Source organism: Nicotiana attenuata, unplaced genomic scaffold, assembly GCF_001879085.1.
Source record: "Nicotiana attenuata strain UT unplaced genomic scaffold, NIATTr2, whole genome shotgun sequence".
In the NCBI taxonomy this organism is placed as follows: domain Eukaryota; kingdom Viridiplantae; phylum Streptophyta; class Magnoliopsida; order Solanales; family Solanaceae; genus Nicotiana; species Nicotiana attenuata.
Window position 1 is genome coordinate 90,686 of NW_017672851.1, and position 18,137 is coordinate 108,822.

The window sequence follows — 18,137 nt, forward strand, 5'->3', positions numbered from 1 at the left end:
AACCCGGGTCCAATCCAGTCGTTCATTGTGATATCCAAACGACAGCGTTCGGAGTTTTTAATCCCAATCAAATCTCGGCCCATCATTGCAGATCATCTAACGGCTCTAGAACTCTCTCCCAAATCAATTAAAGTGTCCGAAAAACCTAGTACCTTGTTCATTCACCCCCAATCTCAGAACTATATCCTCTGCCCTAAGCCACCGCCGGCCGCCCATCGGAAATCGCCCATGGCGGCGCCCGGCGTCCAAATCCTCCCAAACTTACACCACCCAAGCACCTCGCCCTCCTCTTCTCAAATCTGAGCCCCGTTTCCCTCAAATACCACCAGGATTGCTCAAATAATTCGAACCCTAGCTAAGCCGCCCTTAAATTCCACCACCACCCACTGGCGGTGCCTAGCCTAAATACCACCAGATTAACACCCTAAAACCCTCTTCCCTTCCTCATTCCAAATACCCACCTCACATTCCTCGAATCATCTTCCAGCCCCTCGAATCTCAGATCGAAGTTTGAGCTGTAATTCTCAAAGGTCGTAAGTTGGGTCTGTTTAGGGGTTTTTGAGGCGTACTTTGATATTAGTCATGTGTTCCTGATTAGGTACGCATGATTAACATCATAGTTGGCCGAAAATCCACATTCGAAGGACTCAAGCTTCATTCCTTGGGTCATTTAGTCTTCAGTAGGTATTTTCCTTTCCCCTTATTACCTTTTCTTTTTTTTTTCTTTTTCCTTTCTTTCTCTGTTATCCTGCTTCTTTTCCTCGTCTTGAGTCCCTGTTATTTGTCGTAGAATTAGTCTTTCATGCTTAAGTAGTTCTGAAGCTTTTCTTTTCCTTAATTGGTCAAATAGTCTAGTTAATTTAATTAGTTTTAGTTAATAATTTGTTTAGTTAAATGTTTCTAAAAAAGAAAAAAAGAGAAAGAAAGAAAAATCGAAATCATCTCAGTATTTATGTTTTCCTGTTCTTCCTGATGATTATAAAATTTAGTTGGGTAGTTCATTGCTTGGGCTTCAGGTCATTATTGACCCATTCAAAAAAGAGACAGCGCAGTTTAATTTGGGGCTTAGGCCATTGGGTCCCTTGACCCATTCTGGTTTAAAAGAGTAATAACATGGGTATTGGGGGATGTTTTAGGAAGTTCAGCTTGGGGAATCTTTTAGTAACAGAATGGGAAGCTTCTAATAGGGGTTTTAATTTGAATTTTCAGATTGTTAGTAGGTTAACTTGAGTAACAAGTCAGTAACTCAAGGGTTACTAAGCAAAAAGGAAAATTCACAAAGGGGCAAAAGGCAAAACTAAAATCTGAAGGATGCCCTACTTTGTTTGCCTATAAAGGCATCCTAAACTTGCCTTTCAAGGAGACCTAAGAGATAGAGAGGGAAAATTTCTGAAATGACTAAGAATTTTCATAAAATATCACTGTTTCATTGAGTGTTTCTTGGTGATTTCTTAGATTTCTAAATCCTGAAATGAATGCTGGTTTATTTGAGAGCTGAAAAAATACAGAAGTGAGAGTCTGCAAAATAATACTGTTTCCACCCAAATTTGAGCACAAAAGCACGAAAATACTACTGTTACATTGAAAAAATCTTTGAATCTTCTTGTAGTATTCCCTCTATGACAAATTTCTGAAGAAATGAGCTGAAGTGAGTGTGGTATTCAAGTTTGGGTCCATTTTTTGGTTGGAATTTAAGTCTGAATCTTGTGTGGAGTCATTTGAGTTCAAAAATTGGTTTCAAGTGATATTCTCAAGTATTTTTCTGGGCTAATTTTACTGTTGCTGCTTCTCTTTGAACCCCTTTTCTCACTTTTGGTTTCTAATTGCTGTTCCAGGTACAAACTCTAACTTTCAGGATGTAAATTTGACTTGAAGATGGAATGAAAAGAACTTGTTTAATTTCTGTCAACAATTACTATTATTTTAGCGTTGATTCTGTTTTGTATGTTTATATGCTGGACATTTGATTCAAAGAATGTGATAAGATAGTCTGATTATGTTATTATGATGTAACCTTAATATGGACTGTTGGACTGTTGGATATAATGCTGAATTTAAATTTTTATTGTTTGAGTTTAAATCTGAAGGTCACTTGAACTTNTCTAAAATCAGAAGGCTGCCCTAGCTTGCTTGCTTATAAAAGCCTTTCTTTCTTGCCTTAGAGGGCAAGGGTTTAGAGAGCAGAAAAAACTTGAGGTCGGCTGACCCTTGAAAAAAACTTATTGTGTCCCATTGACGTTTTTAGGGGTATTTAAGCTTTTCAAGTTCTAAATCAAATCACTAATCGACCAAAGGTTGAAAATGGCTTAAGTTTCTCCCTATGTTTCCAGTAGCTGGGGTTTAAAAAGTTCCTGAGTTTATTTTTGAGGTTGAGTTCGGTTCATTCAAGCTGGTGTTGAGTGTTTTTTGGTATTACTTGCCTGAAATTATTCCGTTGGTGGCTGGACTACTATTCCTGGGTTTGGAGTTAGCTTAAACTGCTGTTGTCTGTTGATTGTTGTTGCTAATTCCACCTTCTTTCTCACTTTTCCCCTTCTTCTCCGGGTACATACTTCGAACCCCAATGTGTAATCAAGTTTGAAGATGAAATGAAGTTATTTTGTGTTGCAACACTAGTTTTTTTTTTTTGAACAAAATGATCCGGTCCTCATGCCTGTTTGTTTAGACTAATAATGTGATGATTCCTCTCTTAAAGTAGTTAAGGATCAAGTTGTAAATAATCATGAACTCTAAACTTTGACTTGGCTACATCTAGTGTTTTGGTTTATTATCAGTAGTATATGTATCAATTTTGAAGTCCATGTTGGCTGATTATAGAAACAATATATGGAATCCTCAAGTTTGTTTATTATGTATAACTGGACGTTTAGTAGTTGGTTTGTAACCATTGCTTGAAATGATTTGTATGTTAGCTCTTAGTTCACTCTTCCCCTTAAATTTCGTCAAGTGGCGAGTGCTTAAGTTCACTGAAGAACTGTGAGTTTGTTAATATCAGTAATATAGCTTAGTTTGTAGTTCATGTCAGCTGGGAGTACTATCAGGTTCTATCATTGATCTAGTGTGTGTGAACTCTCTAGTAGTTTGGTCAAGCCACTTTCTATCTCTAGTTTGTCATCTTCATTTGAAGCGTTAAGGTTCATTCAATTAAGAGATAACGGCCCATACATTTGCATGAAAATGAGGTTTGTCAATAGATGTAAAATCTTTGCTATTACAAGATAGGAGCAGAAATGGTGTGGTTCATTGAAGCACAAGTCCAAAAATCGATTAAAGGTGTTTTCATTATATCGCTTTATATGATTACGCCTACTGCTTCATGTGGGTTAAAATAACATTGAAGTCTTATGGTTCTTTTGTGTAAAGCTAGTTACAGATTCGACATTAAGAATAACAAACCAATGAGTTATTAATTCAAGGGTATTTGATCAAATTGATTATCTGTTGTTCCACTGTTTTAAAACCATTATAAATCTAGAAACAAAATATACACACTTATCCTGGGATTGAACTCAAATGGGTTATGTGTGTTGTTTTGGTCTATGGCTAATGACTGATCAATATGTGGCTTGTGTGGTATTAACAGTGGTTTTCAATTGTTGGGCTGGCCTTTCACTAGTTTCTTATGGCCCAATTCGCATGTCGGAGTGCAGCTGGCAGCTAACCCAAAAAGGACTCAACAACCTTTAACCTTCTGAAAATAAGAGAAATCTAACAAAAAGGGCAAGACTAGAAGAGGAAAAATACAGAAATTAGAAGCTGCTACCGCTCCATCGAATTTGAGCTTTAAAATTTGGCAAAGCATCTTTGAATCAGTGTTGCTTTTCACCTTCTATCCTAGCCTTGAAATGGCTTGAAAGTTAGTCAATGATTTCATCTGGGTGTCCTGGTTATTAGAATTTGGTATCAGTTGTTCAGATTGCATTTTTGGGGTTTTGAGCTGTTGAGTCCACTGTTCCATCGAATTTTGGAGTCATCTTCTGTGTTTCATCATTGAATCTGGGCTGTTTTGTTGCTGGTTCATTCCCTGCTGAAGCTTAGCTACTGATTCTCCCTTGGTTCACTCATTTTTGTCTTCTCAGGTGGTTAGCTGACTAGCATTCTGGCAACCCATCCCTACAATACCCGGTCTATGAACAAGTCAAACATGGTCACTCAGGAATTAGAGGCAAGCATCGTTGACCCATCGAGGGAGGAGGAGGAATCGGATGTTAACGCAATGAAAGAGGAGATGCATAAGTTGAAGCAACAAATGGCCGAAATGTATCAGGCTTGGTCAAAAGGACATCCACCACCGGCTTTCCCTGCTAACCCTGCTTACATCCCACCGTTGGCTCAGCCTCAGGATCCCCCTACTGTGAACTCATCTCCAGCTTTTCCTACTTATCAACAGTGCTATGGAACCACCTCTCAAACACCACCACCTCCACCACCCAAACAAATCCCATACCCCCCTCCACCAGTTGCTCTTGTGTTTGTGGCACCTCCACCCACTGCATTACACCTATCCTCTAGTGAACCACTGTTTCAGACTCACGACAGCCAGTACTATCCTCTAGAGCCCACCTTTAAAGCTCCTGAACCATATTCCTACACCCCTCATTTTTAGCTCCCGGCGGAAACTGAAAAGCTACTTAAGAGCCCGGAGCAGGAAGAGATGTTTCGAAAAGTAAAAAGCCTGGAGCAATCCTTCAGGAACATGAAGGGATTGGGTGGCCAAGTCAGTGTGGCTTATAAGGATTTATGTCTGTTCCCAGATGTTCAACTACCAGCAGGGTTCAAGATGCCTAAGTTCGATCTGTATGACGGACATGGTGATCCGGTAGCACATTTGAGAGGGTTTTGCAGCAAGATGAGAGGGGCAGGTGGAAGAGATGAGTTACTGATGGCGTACTTCAGCCAGAGTTTGAGTGGGTCTGCATTAGAATGGTATACACGAAAGGACCACGGGAGGTGGTACACTTGCGTTCGCTTGCCACTTTCAGTACAATCTTGAAATCATTCCAGACCGTCTGTCGTTGATAAAGCTCGAGAAAAAGCCCGGGGAATATTTCAGAGAATACGGGTTCCGCTGGAGGGAGCAGGCCGCAAGGGTCGATCCGCCAATGAAAGAGAGTGAGATGGTTGATTACTTTTTGCAGGCTTTGGAGCCGACTTATTTTGGTCACTTGGTAACAGCGATTGGCAAGTCTTTTAATGAGGTTGTAAAGATGGGAGGCATGGTCGAGGAGGGACTTAAGTCCAACAAAATCATGAGTTATTCAGCGATCAAAGCATCCACCCAGGCCATCCAAAGCGGCACTAGGGGTGTGCTTAGGAAAAAGAAGAAAGAAGATGTTGCGAAAGTCGAGTCCGGAGCCTGGTTCGGACCTAGAGGCCCATCACCCTACTATAACCAACCCCGACCCCACCACCAAAATTACCCACACATTTAATATGGCCCTCCACAACACTATTACCCACTGCCAGATCCCCACTTTTCCGTCCATCATGCACAAACTTACACCCAAACTCCGGCTCACGCGCAATGGCGTGCACCGACTCCACAAAATCCATACCCAGCTCCACAAAACACCTATCCACCCCCAAGAGCCTACAGAAATCCCACCGGAACAGGCTTCCGACCCAACCAAGCCTTCAGGAATGAGAGGCTACAAAAGCAAAAGACTTTCACTCCGCTAGGGGAATGATACACCAGTCTATTCCACAGATTGAGGCAGTTGGGCATGCTGAATCCAATTGAGCCTAAAATGCCAAATCCCCCTCCTATAAATCTTGACCATTCGATGAGTTGTGAGTACTGTTCAGGGGCCCCCGGGCATGATACAGAGAAGTGTTGGAAACTGAAAATAGCCGTACAGAACAAAACCACTACTTCTTCGTCTTCACTGCTGGAAACGGAAAAGCAGGGCGTGGACAGACATCAGTGGAAAAAAACCAAAAATAGGTCTCAATGGGCTTTACTGATTCGTTGTTTTGTTCTTTAAGATACCAGAAATCAACAAAATAGATTCGAGGTCGCCGGAGGTGTCGAGGTTCTGTCCGTTGATTTTCCGGTGCGAGTTCTTGTTTTTGACTGAAGTTTTCCAGCTCTAAACTCTTCGGATTCAAGTGTTATTTGCTCTCAAGAGGTTCGAGTTCGGAGTTGTTGTCCGTTAGAAGTTTTTGTCGGTTTCCGATTGAGGTTTTGGTTTCCTGTCATGTAATGAATCGAGTTTTCTGAAACACAGAGGTCGGTTCTTTCCCTCTCTCAGTTTTAGTTTATATTGCTCTTCTATTATGGTTGAATGAAAGACTTGTACGGATCCTTGCTTGCTTGTGGTATCTTAAGGACAAAGTTTTGTTTTCAATTGAAGTTGCTTTATTTGATCTACTGCACACCAGTATTGTTCTATTTTCATCTATGCTTGTGTTGATGTAAGTGCTTATATATATATTTAAGATAGAAAGAAGGTTGGATAGTCACGATGGTGTGGCGTCAAAGTTGTATGAATTGGTTTCCGTTTCCTTACGTTCATTATTCTACTGTTGTTTGGTTTCATTTTAAATTCCTTTAGTTAATTATTGATCTTGTTTTGTTCGTGCTCGTTTGCTACACCACAGATGTGATCTCAAGTTTGAACATCGATTTATTTTCATGTCAGTAAAGAATTGAATTTGGGCCATGGGTTGGTTGGTTAAAATTGGATCTGGGTCATTCGTTAATAATGGAAAGGAATTGGTGCTCAAGAAAGATTCTGTTAGTTTCGTGTTGTTTCTCTTTTAATTATTCAGGTCGTAAGGAGCATACTTAGGAAATTATGAACATCCGTAGTTGTTTTTTTTTCTTTTTTTTCAGTTGAGTACAATCCTTTGAAATTAGAATCGAGGTGTGCCATTTAGTTGAATTTTCATGGACCTCGCAAAATTGCTAATGCGTAGTTGCTTTATGCGCGTACTTTAATAATATTACTTTCCTAAACTCGGGTGCACATTTATGTGACCCAAATCCAAATCTCAATGTTAGATAAAATGTGTTATGGGCTACGGGTGCGTTTATGTGACGTGGCCCGAAACATATTTTAAATAGCGTTGCAATCTTTCTTAAAAAACTAATCAAATAAAGGCGGTCAAAGGTTAAAAATGCACATAGGTTGAAAACTTGTAATAAAATCAGATAATCAAGCTGAATATAACAGTTGAGCGACCGTGCTAGAACCACGGAACACGGGAATGCCTAACACCTTCTCCCTGTTTAACAGAATTCCTTAATCGGATTTCTGGTGCGCGGACTGTTAAACAGAGTCAATCTTTTCCTCGATTCGGGATTCTAAACCGGTGATTTGGGACACCATAAATCTCACAAGTGGCGACTCTGAATCTTTTTACAATAAATCCCGTTTCGGTTGTCCTTTAATTGGAAAAACTCCTTTTATTATACCCTCTTCCGGGGGTGTAGTGAAAAAAGGAGGTGTAACAGCTCTGGCAGCTAAAATTTAGATTTATGTTTAGTTTTAAAATTAGAAAAAAAAAAGAAAGTTGCAAAGAAATGAAAAGGAAAATAAAACAAAAGAAGCTTGAATCAGATTTTTGGGTCTCATTTAATTCCAAGCCAAAACCAAGCAAGACCCACCCCGGGCCCATGTGCATATTACCCCATAACCCTGCCGAAACCCACCCCGAACCGGGTCCAATCCAGTCGTTCATTGTGATATCCAAACAACAGCGTTCGGAGTTTTTAATCCCAATCAAATCTCGGCCCTTCATTGCAGATCATCTAACGGCTCTAGAACTATCTCCCAAATCAATTAAAGTGTCCGAAAAACCTAGTACCTTGTTCATTCACCCCCAATCTCAATACTATATCCTCCACCCTAAGCCACCGCCGGCCGCCCGTCGAAAATCGCCTACGGCGGAGGCCGGCATCCAAATCCTCCCAAACTTAGACCACTCGAGCATCTCACCCTCCTCTTCCCAAATTCGAGCCCTGTTTCCCTCAAATCCCACCCGGATTGCTCAAATAATTCAAACCCTAGCAGTCGCCCCGCCGTGCACGGCGCCGCCGCCTTCGAACAACCTCAAAACTGGACCACGTGACCACTGTTACACCTCCATTCCAAATCCACCCTTGTCTCCTCCGAATCACGGATCACAGGTAGCATCGAAGTTCACCTCATTTTGTTTCCTTTGAGCTCCGCTCAGTCAAGCCTCCGCCTGCTTCACATGCATGATTTAACCAGTTTTGAGTAAAGGATAAGTAGAGGAAGAGTCAATCGTGGGCAAGGGGGAAAACTTGGGTCTCCAATAGGTTTCAAGTTCATAATCTGGTAAGTCTTTCCTCCTTTCTTGTGCTTCCCCGCCATCTCTGTTTGTTCCTGACTTAATTTCCTTTCCCTTGTTCCTCTTCCATCTTGATTCTTCTTTTCTTTGTCAGTCAGTAGTTAGTTTCGCGTATCAGTAGTTGATAATAGGTGAATTTAACTATAATTAGGCCCTAAAGAACCACCTTCTCGTATAGTTTTGATGATAAAAGTGATAACAAAATGCTCTGATTGGTGCTTTTCATGCTTTGCAGGTGATATATGACAAGAGAAGGCTATGGAGTACTTTTGGGATCAAATATGGAGAAAAAGAGGCCAATCGTAAAATTTTGCCAAATGAACCAAGCGAAGCAGCTCAAGCCAAGCCTGAAGAAGGACTGTCGCGGTTCCACCGCGGTAGAAGATGGTCGCGGATAAACTGAGATTCAGAGAAGGTGTGTGGCCGCGGTTTGACCGCGACCGCGGCAGAACCGCGGCAAAGGCGGAAAAGTTCAGGGACTTACGTGCAAAACACGGGATTTTTAGCCCACAACCCTATTTTAAATACTAGACTTCGCCCAAAGGAGGCAGGATTGTATTGGAGAATATTTTAGCAAGGAAAACAATTGTGAGAGATCACCCAAAAACATCTTTCTTCTTTTCTTTGATTTTTCTTGCAAGTTTCATGATGAATATTGTTTTAGTTTGTTTACCCATAGTTATGAGTAGCTAAATCCTTTGTCTAAGGTTTTGATGGAACCTATTGGGGGATGAACTTCTTGTTTATGTGAATACAAATTGCTAGTTCCAATCTCTATTTGTTCAACTATCTGTTTGTTGTAGTTAATTGACAGGATCCTCAATTAGCTGTGCCTATTTAGTGTGCATAACTTGGGAGAGAGTGCATATTTAGGTAATTGTTGAACAACACCACTCCCAAAGTATATGAGGGATCAATAACCGAGGGTTTAAAGGCGGGATTAGGGATAACGAAGCATTGGGTGCAATCTAAAGTGAATTGTGTTAAATAAAGCAAGCTAGTGTATCTCGGGAGAGTGCAACTAGTAAATTACTGTGATTACTCGGAAGGGATTTACGGTAAGAAGAGCGTTCATGATTAATAGAGATGTGTTGGTAAATTTGTATGAAGCATAAAAAAAATGAATTCCATCAATAGGGGAAATCATTACCTTAGCACTTTCTTATTATTGTTTACAGCTTAGCATCTTTAATTTGTAGCTATTAGTTACTGTTGATCTTAGTTATTAAAAACACCATCAACTGTGATTCTCAACGTTTGGGAAATTGATTCTAAAGAGTTTAGTAGGTCTAAAGATAGTGATTGATAGGTTAATTCTCTGTGGATTCGACTCTGGGCACAATACTCGGATTATATTTGCAACGTCCGCATTGTCCTTTTTATAAGGCGTAGTTGGGCGTGATCAAATTTTGGCGCCGTTGCCAGGAATTAACAGAATTATCAATTACCATTGATAGAAATACAAAAATTCTTAGTGTGGTCAGTTTTCTCTCTACCCAATTTTCCATTGAAATTTTGACGGTTGTTGATCTGGTTGCACAGGTGTATGCCTAGAAAGTCTACGAGGACCGGAGAACTACTTGAAGGACTCTCAGACCCCGAGAAAACATTCCAGACATTGAACCGTGACAACAAAAGACTACAACAATCCCAACAAACACACAAATTTGAAATTGACATGGGAGACGTAAACGATCCCAACGAAAACGTCAGGAATGAGCAAGTTGGCTTAAATGCCAGAGAAGTGGCACCTCCTGTGCCTGAGGGTGCACTATATGACTGGGCACAACCCACAGCGGACAATCTGGCCACTGCCATTGTTGTGCCCGCAATACAAGCTGAATCGTTCCAGATCACAAATAACATGCTGCACTTGTTACAAAACAAGGGACTCTTTTCTGGGACGCAAATAGAAGACCCTCAGCAGCACTTGAAGAACTTCCTGTCTATCTGCAAAACTCAAAAGCAACCAAACGTGACTCCGGAAGCAATCAGGCTATTATTGTTTCCATTCTCGGTGACAGGAGCTGCTCAGGTTTGGCTAAACTCACTCCCCATAAACTCTATAGAAACTTGGGATGAGTTAGTCAAGCAATTTCACAACAAGTTCCACCCGCCCAATAAAATTGCTCAACAAATTGATGAGATCTTGAGCTTCAAACAAAACCAATGGAGACACTGCATGAGACATGGGGCAGGTTTAAAGGAATGTTGGTTATGTGTCCCCACCACGGTGTTCCAGAACAGATGTTGGGACAACGATTTTACATGGGACTGTCAGACAGCATGAAAAATATTGTGGATGCCTCAACTGGTGGGGCATTCTTGAGCAAAACCTGGAGAGAAGGCCAGAATCTGCTTGACAAGATGGCACAGAATTCAGGGTGGACGACCAGGAATGCACCTATCACTCTAGTGGTGCACTCAGTGCCTCTTGATCCCTCAAATACCATGGCTGAAAATATGGCGACCCTCCTAACACAGATGAGCATACTCACCAAAAAGGTGGAGGAATCAGGGCAGAAACAGCAAGTACATATTGTAGACACTACCAACGGGGGCTTGTGCACATCTTCCATTAGCCAGCCAATTGGTAATCCTTGGAACACAGAACATGATCATCAGCATCAACACCCTGAGGACATGAACTATATGTCCAACTATGGAGGCCAGAGACAGGGCAATCAGAATTAGGGCCAGCAAATCAGCAGCAATAGAGGCCGGCGCAGCCACAGTTTAACACAGGAAACATGGGAGGTATGAGACCCCCCAACAATATGGCACTTTACCCCAGGCCACAAGTGTACAACAATCACAATCAGCAGCAAGGGTATCATCCACCTCAACAGCAGCATGGTGGAAGACAAGAAGATGGGTTTTCTAGACTAGAAGCAATGATGCAGCAGGTTATTGGGTCCAATGCCAAAATCAACGAGAGAGTAGATGCACATGATGCTGCAATCAAAAATATCGAAGTGCAAATGAGCCAGATTTCCTTGTCTCTGAACAATCGTCCTCAAGGGACATTACCTGCAGACACACAAATAAATCCAAAAGATCAGGGCCCAAAGCAATTGATGACGGTGAGTCTCCGTAATGGCAGGGATCTGGATGTAGAAAAAGAGAGGGCTCGACAAAATATTCAGGATGAGACACTCATACCAGTGCCCATTGAGCTGGATAAGACAACTAAACTGATAGAGGTGACAGTCCAGCCTGCACAAGAAGAAGAGAGCATTCAGCAGGAGACCGAGGAAGCAGCTGACCCAGTTCAGGAGCCAGTAATTGAGATAGTAGCTGGTAAAGATCAGTCCCAAGTGATTGGGAAGAAGAGACCTCCTGTACCTTTTCCACAGAGGTTGGCCAAGCATCAAAAGGAGGAGCAATATAAGAAGTTCTTTGAAATGCTTAAACAAATCCAGGTGAATATACCATTGATCGAAGCTTTAAAGGAGATGCCTGGATATGCAAAAATGATGAAGGACTTGATGTCCAGGAAGTTTGACTTTCAAGACTTGGCCACAATTACACTTACTTAGACGTGTAGTGCAGTGGTGACTAGGCCAATTGCAGAAAAGCCGTCTGACCCAGGGAGCTTTACAATTCCGTGCACTATTGGAAATTTCGCCTTTGCTAAGGCGCTCTGTGATTTAGGGGCCAGCATTAATCTTATGCCTCTGGAAATTTATAAGAGGTTGGGCATTGGGAGAGCTAGACCCACCTCCATGTTGTTGCAATTGGTCGACAGGACTGTGAAGCGTCCATTTGGTATCCTTGATGATGTGCTGATTCAGGTAGGGAAATTCGTGTTCCCTGCAGATTTTATGATCTTGGATTGAAAAGTGGATGAAGAGATTCCTATAATCTTAGGAAGACCATTCTTGGCCACGGAAAGAGCTCTGATTGATTGTGAGACTGAGGAGCTCAAGATGAGGCTCAATGATGAAGAAATAACATTCAATGTGCAGAAGTCTATGAGGCGACCAAGCGAGTTCGCCAATTGCTCTCTTATTGATGCCGTGGATGTAATAGTAGAGTCTGATGATGAGGTGTTGACTATTGAGGACCCCCTTTCTGCATGTTTGATGAACTTAGATGAAGTGAATGGGGAGGATCTAGCGAAATGGGTGTTGGCACTAGAAGGTAGAGGGTTCTGAGATAGAAATCTAGAATTTGAGCCCTTGCACTTAGAAAAAAGGGAAACTCATCCAGCCAAGCCATCTATTGAAGAACCACCAAAGCTGGAGTTAAAGCCTTTGCCCGCCCACCTCAGGTATGAATTTCTGGGGCCTGACTCTACATTACCTGTTATTATCTCATCTAGCTTGTTAGATGTGCAGGCTCAACAACTCTTACAGGTACTAAAGGAGTGCAAAACTGCCATTGGGTGGACCATGGCAGACATCAAGGGGATCAGCCCCGACTACTGCATGCACAAGATTCTGCTGGAAGAGGGTCACAAACCTTCCAGGGAACACCAGAGGAGGCTGAACCCCAACATGAAGGAAGTGGTCAAGATGGAGGTAATAAAATGGTTAGATGCGGGAATTATTTTCCCAATCTCTAACAGCAGTTGGGTGAGCCCAGTTCAATGTGTTCCTAAAAAGGGTGGCATGACGGTTGTGAAAAATGACAACAATGAATTGATATCTACAAGAACCGTCACAGGCTGGAGAATTTGCATGGACTATCGGAAGTTAAATCTTGCCACCCGGAAAGACCATTTCCCACTTCCCTTCATTGATCAGATGTTGGACAGACTGGCAGGGAGGTCACACTTCTGTTTCCTGGATGGGTACTCAGGTTACAATCAGATCTCCATTGCACCGGAGGACAGAGAGAAGACCTCCTTCACCTGCCCTTATGGCATTTATGCCTTTAGACGGATGCCCTTTGGCCTATGCAATGCACCTGCAACATTCCAACGGTGCATGATGGCCATATTCACTGACATGGTAGAGGACATAATGGAGGTGTTCATGGATGACTTCTCAGTGGTGGGGAATTCATTTGATGAGTGTCTGATAAATCTGACGCGAGTGCTGAAACGGTGCATCGAGACTAACTTGGTTCTGAACTGGGAGAAGTGCCACTTCATGGTACAAGAAGGCATAGTCTTGGGGCACCGGGTGTCAAGCAAGGGAATTGAGGTGGAACGTGCGAAAGTGGATGTAATAGCAAAGCTGCCTCCCCCAACCTCAGTCAAAGCAATCNGGAAGAGATCGTAGATCTTCGCACCTCGGTGGATGGCCTACACACGCGTATGGATGCCATGTCTCAGCGGCATGCCAGGTCTGAGAGCCGGATTATGGCGTGGTTCCGTGCTTTGGGGAGAGCTTGCCATGTTGACCCCAGCACCGTCTCAGACTCCGATTGATGCTCAGGGAAGTCTTCTTACCCTTCTGCTCTTTATTTTTGATATGACATGGGGACGTGCCATAATTTTAAGTGTGGGGTGGGAGACTTGCTCTGGTAGTGTATTGTAGTGTATATAGACATTGAGTATGTTGTAATATTAGATTGATGTTGTTGTGTATAATTGACTGTACTCACATTAGAAGTAACTGACTTGGCCCAACGACGGACACTTGTCGACGGGTCTCTTGAGGGTCAAAGTAAGATATATAAAAAAAATAAAAATTTGTAGAGGACTCTTCCTGAGGACGGACCACTTGGACAGTACTCTTGAGGGAAGTAGTCCAGGTAGATTTTTCTTTATTTTATTTTATTATTTATAGCTAGTGTAGTAATTCTCCCTTGGTTTTTCTTTTGACCACGGTTCTTTTCCAAGGGCTTTTCTTGAACCGGGTTAGGTAGATTTTTCTTTTGTAGTTTTAGGACCAAGATGGGTGAAGGCTAGAATGCAGCCCTAGATCTACACACCTAAGAATAACAAAAACGAACTGAGGGTGCGACGTCTAGGCTCGTTTGTAGACTCATACTTTGATGCCTTAATTTTGCACATCTTGTCTTGCTTGAACGCTCGTATGAGTGTGTTGATAAACTGATTCGGAATGAGTTACATGCCAAGTGTGTGTGAGTTATTACTTGTATTCTGTGCTTGCATGCGATACCTAGAACTTGCCATGTGTGTTTGCAAAGCGAAATAGAAGTTGTTTGGTTTTAGAGATGATTGAGGCACTTCTTTGTATAGCCTGTATAATTGTGAATCCACCTGTATATATTGCCATAGTTAACCCCTTTTGAGCCTGAAGCCTATTCTTTGATAACCCTATAATGACCTATATCCCTGTGTTTGAATAAATTGATTGTTTGAACCTGTACCTCCTAGAAGCACTTGAATTATTAAAGAACATACAAAAGTTAAAGTGTGGGGTAGTAGGGGAGTGGAAAAGGGGGAATCAGGAAAGAAATGCTTGAATGATGCAATGGCAGCTAAAAAAAAGAGAAAAGAAAAGAAAAGAGAAAAAGGCCAGTGCACCTAAAGAAAAGTGGGGGGCAAATATGAAACAAAATGTGGAAGAACGATTGGGCTGAACATGGAAATTGAAACAAAAGGAAGTTTGTATTAAAAGTGCTTAGGGAGGTTAGTCACTATATCCAAATATATCCTACCCGTCCCTTAGCCGACATTACAACCCAAAAAAGACCTTTTGATCTTTGACTGAACAGCTCGATTAGTAGAGTATTACACGAGGGGCAAGCCTATGGTGTATCTGTGTGGCATGTGAATGTTCTTTGCTGAGGTGAGTGAATTCTGTCTATCTATGGTTCCTTGTTGCTTAATTTATTGTGTGTGGAACTTCTCTCAGATTTGTGATGTGAGGGCATGTGACTCAGGAAGAAAAAGTGAGTTTTCACCTCTGTTAGAGTAACTAGAGTAAGCACGAGTGTGTCATGGCGTTAGAGTCTACATCTGAGGGTGGCTGTTGCACTGCTTAGGTTATTCGTTCATAATGGCGGGTATAGCATAAACTTGGGGCAATGCATCCAACGGTTAGGCCTAGAAGTGTGGTTTAACTTGCTCGAGGACCAGCAAAGGTTTAAGTGTGGGGTGTTGATAATAGGTGAATTTAACTATAATTAGGCCCTAAAGAACCACCTTTTTGTATAGTTTTGATGATAAAAGTGATAACAAAATGCTCTGATTAGAGATTTTCATGCTTTGCAGGTGATATATGACAAGAGAAGGCTATGGAGTACTTTTGGGATCAAATATGGAGAAAAAGAGGCCAATCGTAAAATTTTGCCAAATGAACCAAGCGAAGCAGCTCAAGCCAAGCCTGAAGAAGGNACTCATCCAGCCAAGCCATCTATTGAAGAACCACCAAAGCTGGAGTTAAAGCCTTTGCCCGCCCACCTCAGGTATGAATTTCTGGGGCCTGACTCTACATTACCTGTTATTATCTCATCTACCTTGTTAGATGTGCAGGCTCAATAACTCTTACAGGTACTAAGGGAGTGCAAAACTGCCATTGGGTGGACCATGGCAGACATCAAGGGATCAGCCCCGCCTACTGCATTCACAAGATTCTGCTGGAAGAGGGTCACAAACCTTCTAGGGAACACCAGAGGAGGCTGAACCCAAACATGAAGGAAGTGGTGAAGAAGGAGGTAATAAAATGGTTAGATGCGGGAATTATTTTTCCAATCTCTGACAGCAGTTGGGTGAGCCCAGTTCAATGTTCCTAAAAAGGGTGGCATGACGGTTGTAAAAAATGACAACAATGAATTGATATCTACAAGAACCGTCACAGGCTGGAGAATTTGCATGGACTATCGGAAGTTAAATCTTGCCACCCGGAAAGACCACTTCCCACTTCCCTTCATTGATCAGATGTTGGACAGACTGGCAGGGAGGTTACACTTCTGTTTCCTAGATGGTTATTCAGGGTACAATCAGATCTCCATTGCACCGGAGGACAGAGAGAAGACCTCCTTCACCTTCCCGTATGGCATTTATGCCTTTAGACGGATGCCCTTTGGCCTATGCAATGCACCAGCCACATTCCAACGGTGCATGATGGCCATATTCACTGACATGGTAGAGAACATAATGAAGGTGTTCATGGATGACTTCTCAGTGGTGGGAAATTCATTTGATGAGTGCCTGATAAATCTGACGCGAGTGCTGAAACGGTGCATCGAGACTAGCTTGGTTCTGAACTGGGAGAAGTGACACTTCATGGTACAAGAAGGCATAGTCTTGGGGCAACGGGTGTCAAGCAAGGGAATTGAGGTGGATCATGCGAAAGTGGATGTAATAGCAAAGCTGCCTCCCCCAACCTCAGTCAAAGCAATCAGAAGCTTCCTTGGGCATGCCGGTTTTTACCGGAGGTTCATAAAAGACTTCTCCAAAATTGCCAACTCTCTATGTAAGTTGTTAGAAAAAGATCACCCGTTCTTGTTTTCTGATGATTGCAGGGTAGCATTTGAGAAGTTGAAAAAGAGACTGGTCACAACACCCATCATTGTTGCCCCCAGCTGGGAGCAACCGTTCGAACTAAAGTTTGATGCTAGTGACTATGCAGTAGGGGCGGTGCTGGGCCAGCGGAAGGACAAACTGATGCACCCAATCTACTATGCTAGTAGAACGCTGAGTGGAGCCTAGTTGAACTATACTGTGACTGAAAAGGAGATGTTGGCTGTAGTATTCGCGTTTGACAAGTTCCGATCCTACCTGATAGGGTCCAAGGTAATTGTATATACTGACCATGCAGCTCTCAGGTACTTAATAGAAAAGAAAGAATCTAAGCCGCACCTGATTCGTTGGGTGTTGCTATTGCAAGAGTTCGATCTTGAGATTCGTGACCGTAAGGGCACTGAGAATCAAGTCGTTGATCATCTATCACGACTTGAGGGAGCTGAAAATGTAGTAGAGGTTGAGGAAATCCTGGAAACTTTTCCAGACGAGCAGCTGCTCGCCACCACTCATCAGGAAGCGCCATGGTATGCAGACTGTGCTAATTACCTGGCCAGTGGGATAGTTCCTCACGACCTCTCATCGGTCCAAAGGAAAAGGTTTTATCGTGAAAGACGCCAGTATTACTGGGACGAGCCTTATCTGTTTAAAATATGCCTTGATAATATGATCCGGATATGCGTCCCCGAGATAGAGCAATTTTCTGTTTTGCAGGCTTGTCACGCATCGGCGTATGGTGGACACTTTGGAGGAGTTAGGACAGCGGCAAAGGTGCTAGATGCTGGATTCTTCTGGCCAACATTGTTTAAAGATGCGCACCTATGGGTGAAGGGCTGCAATGAATGTCAGAGGACCGGGAACATTTCCCGACGCCACGAGATGCCCATGAACCCAATTCAAGAGGTGGACGTGTTTCACGTCTGGGGGATAGACTTCATGGGTCCCTTCGTCAGCTCCTATGGCAATAAATACATACTTGTTGCTGTAGACTTTGTGTCCAAATGGGTGGAAGCTGCTGCATTACCCACCAACGATGCAAAGGTAGTAGTGGGATTTTTGAAGAAGAACATATTCACCTGCTTCGGGACACCACAAGCAATTATCAGTGATGGAGGCACTCACTTCTGCAACAGAGCCTTTGAAAAGTTGTTTGCTAAGTATGATGTGCATCATAAGGTAGCTACTCCTTACCACCCGCAGACTAGTGGACAGGTTGAAGTGTCCAGTAGAGAAATCAAGAGTGTGTTAACCAAAACTGTGAACGCCACAAGAACTAATTGGGCGAGAAAGCTAGATGATGCACTCTGGGCTTACAGAACTGCCTTCAAAACTCCAATTGGTATGTCACCATACAAGTTGGTGTTTGGGAAGGCCTACCACCTGCCTGTGGAACTTGAACATAAAGCGTGGTGGGCATTGAAGCAGCTAAACTTAGACA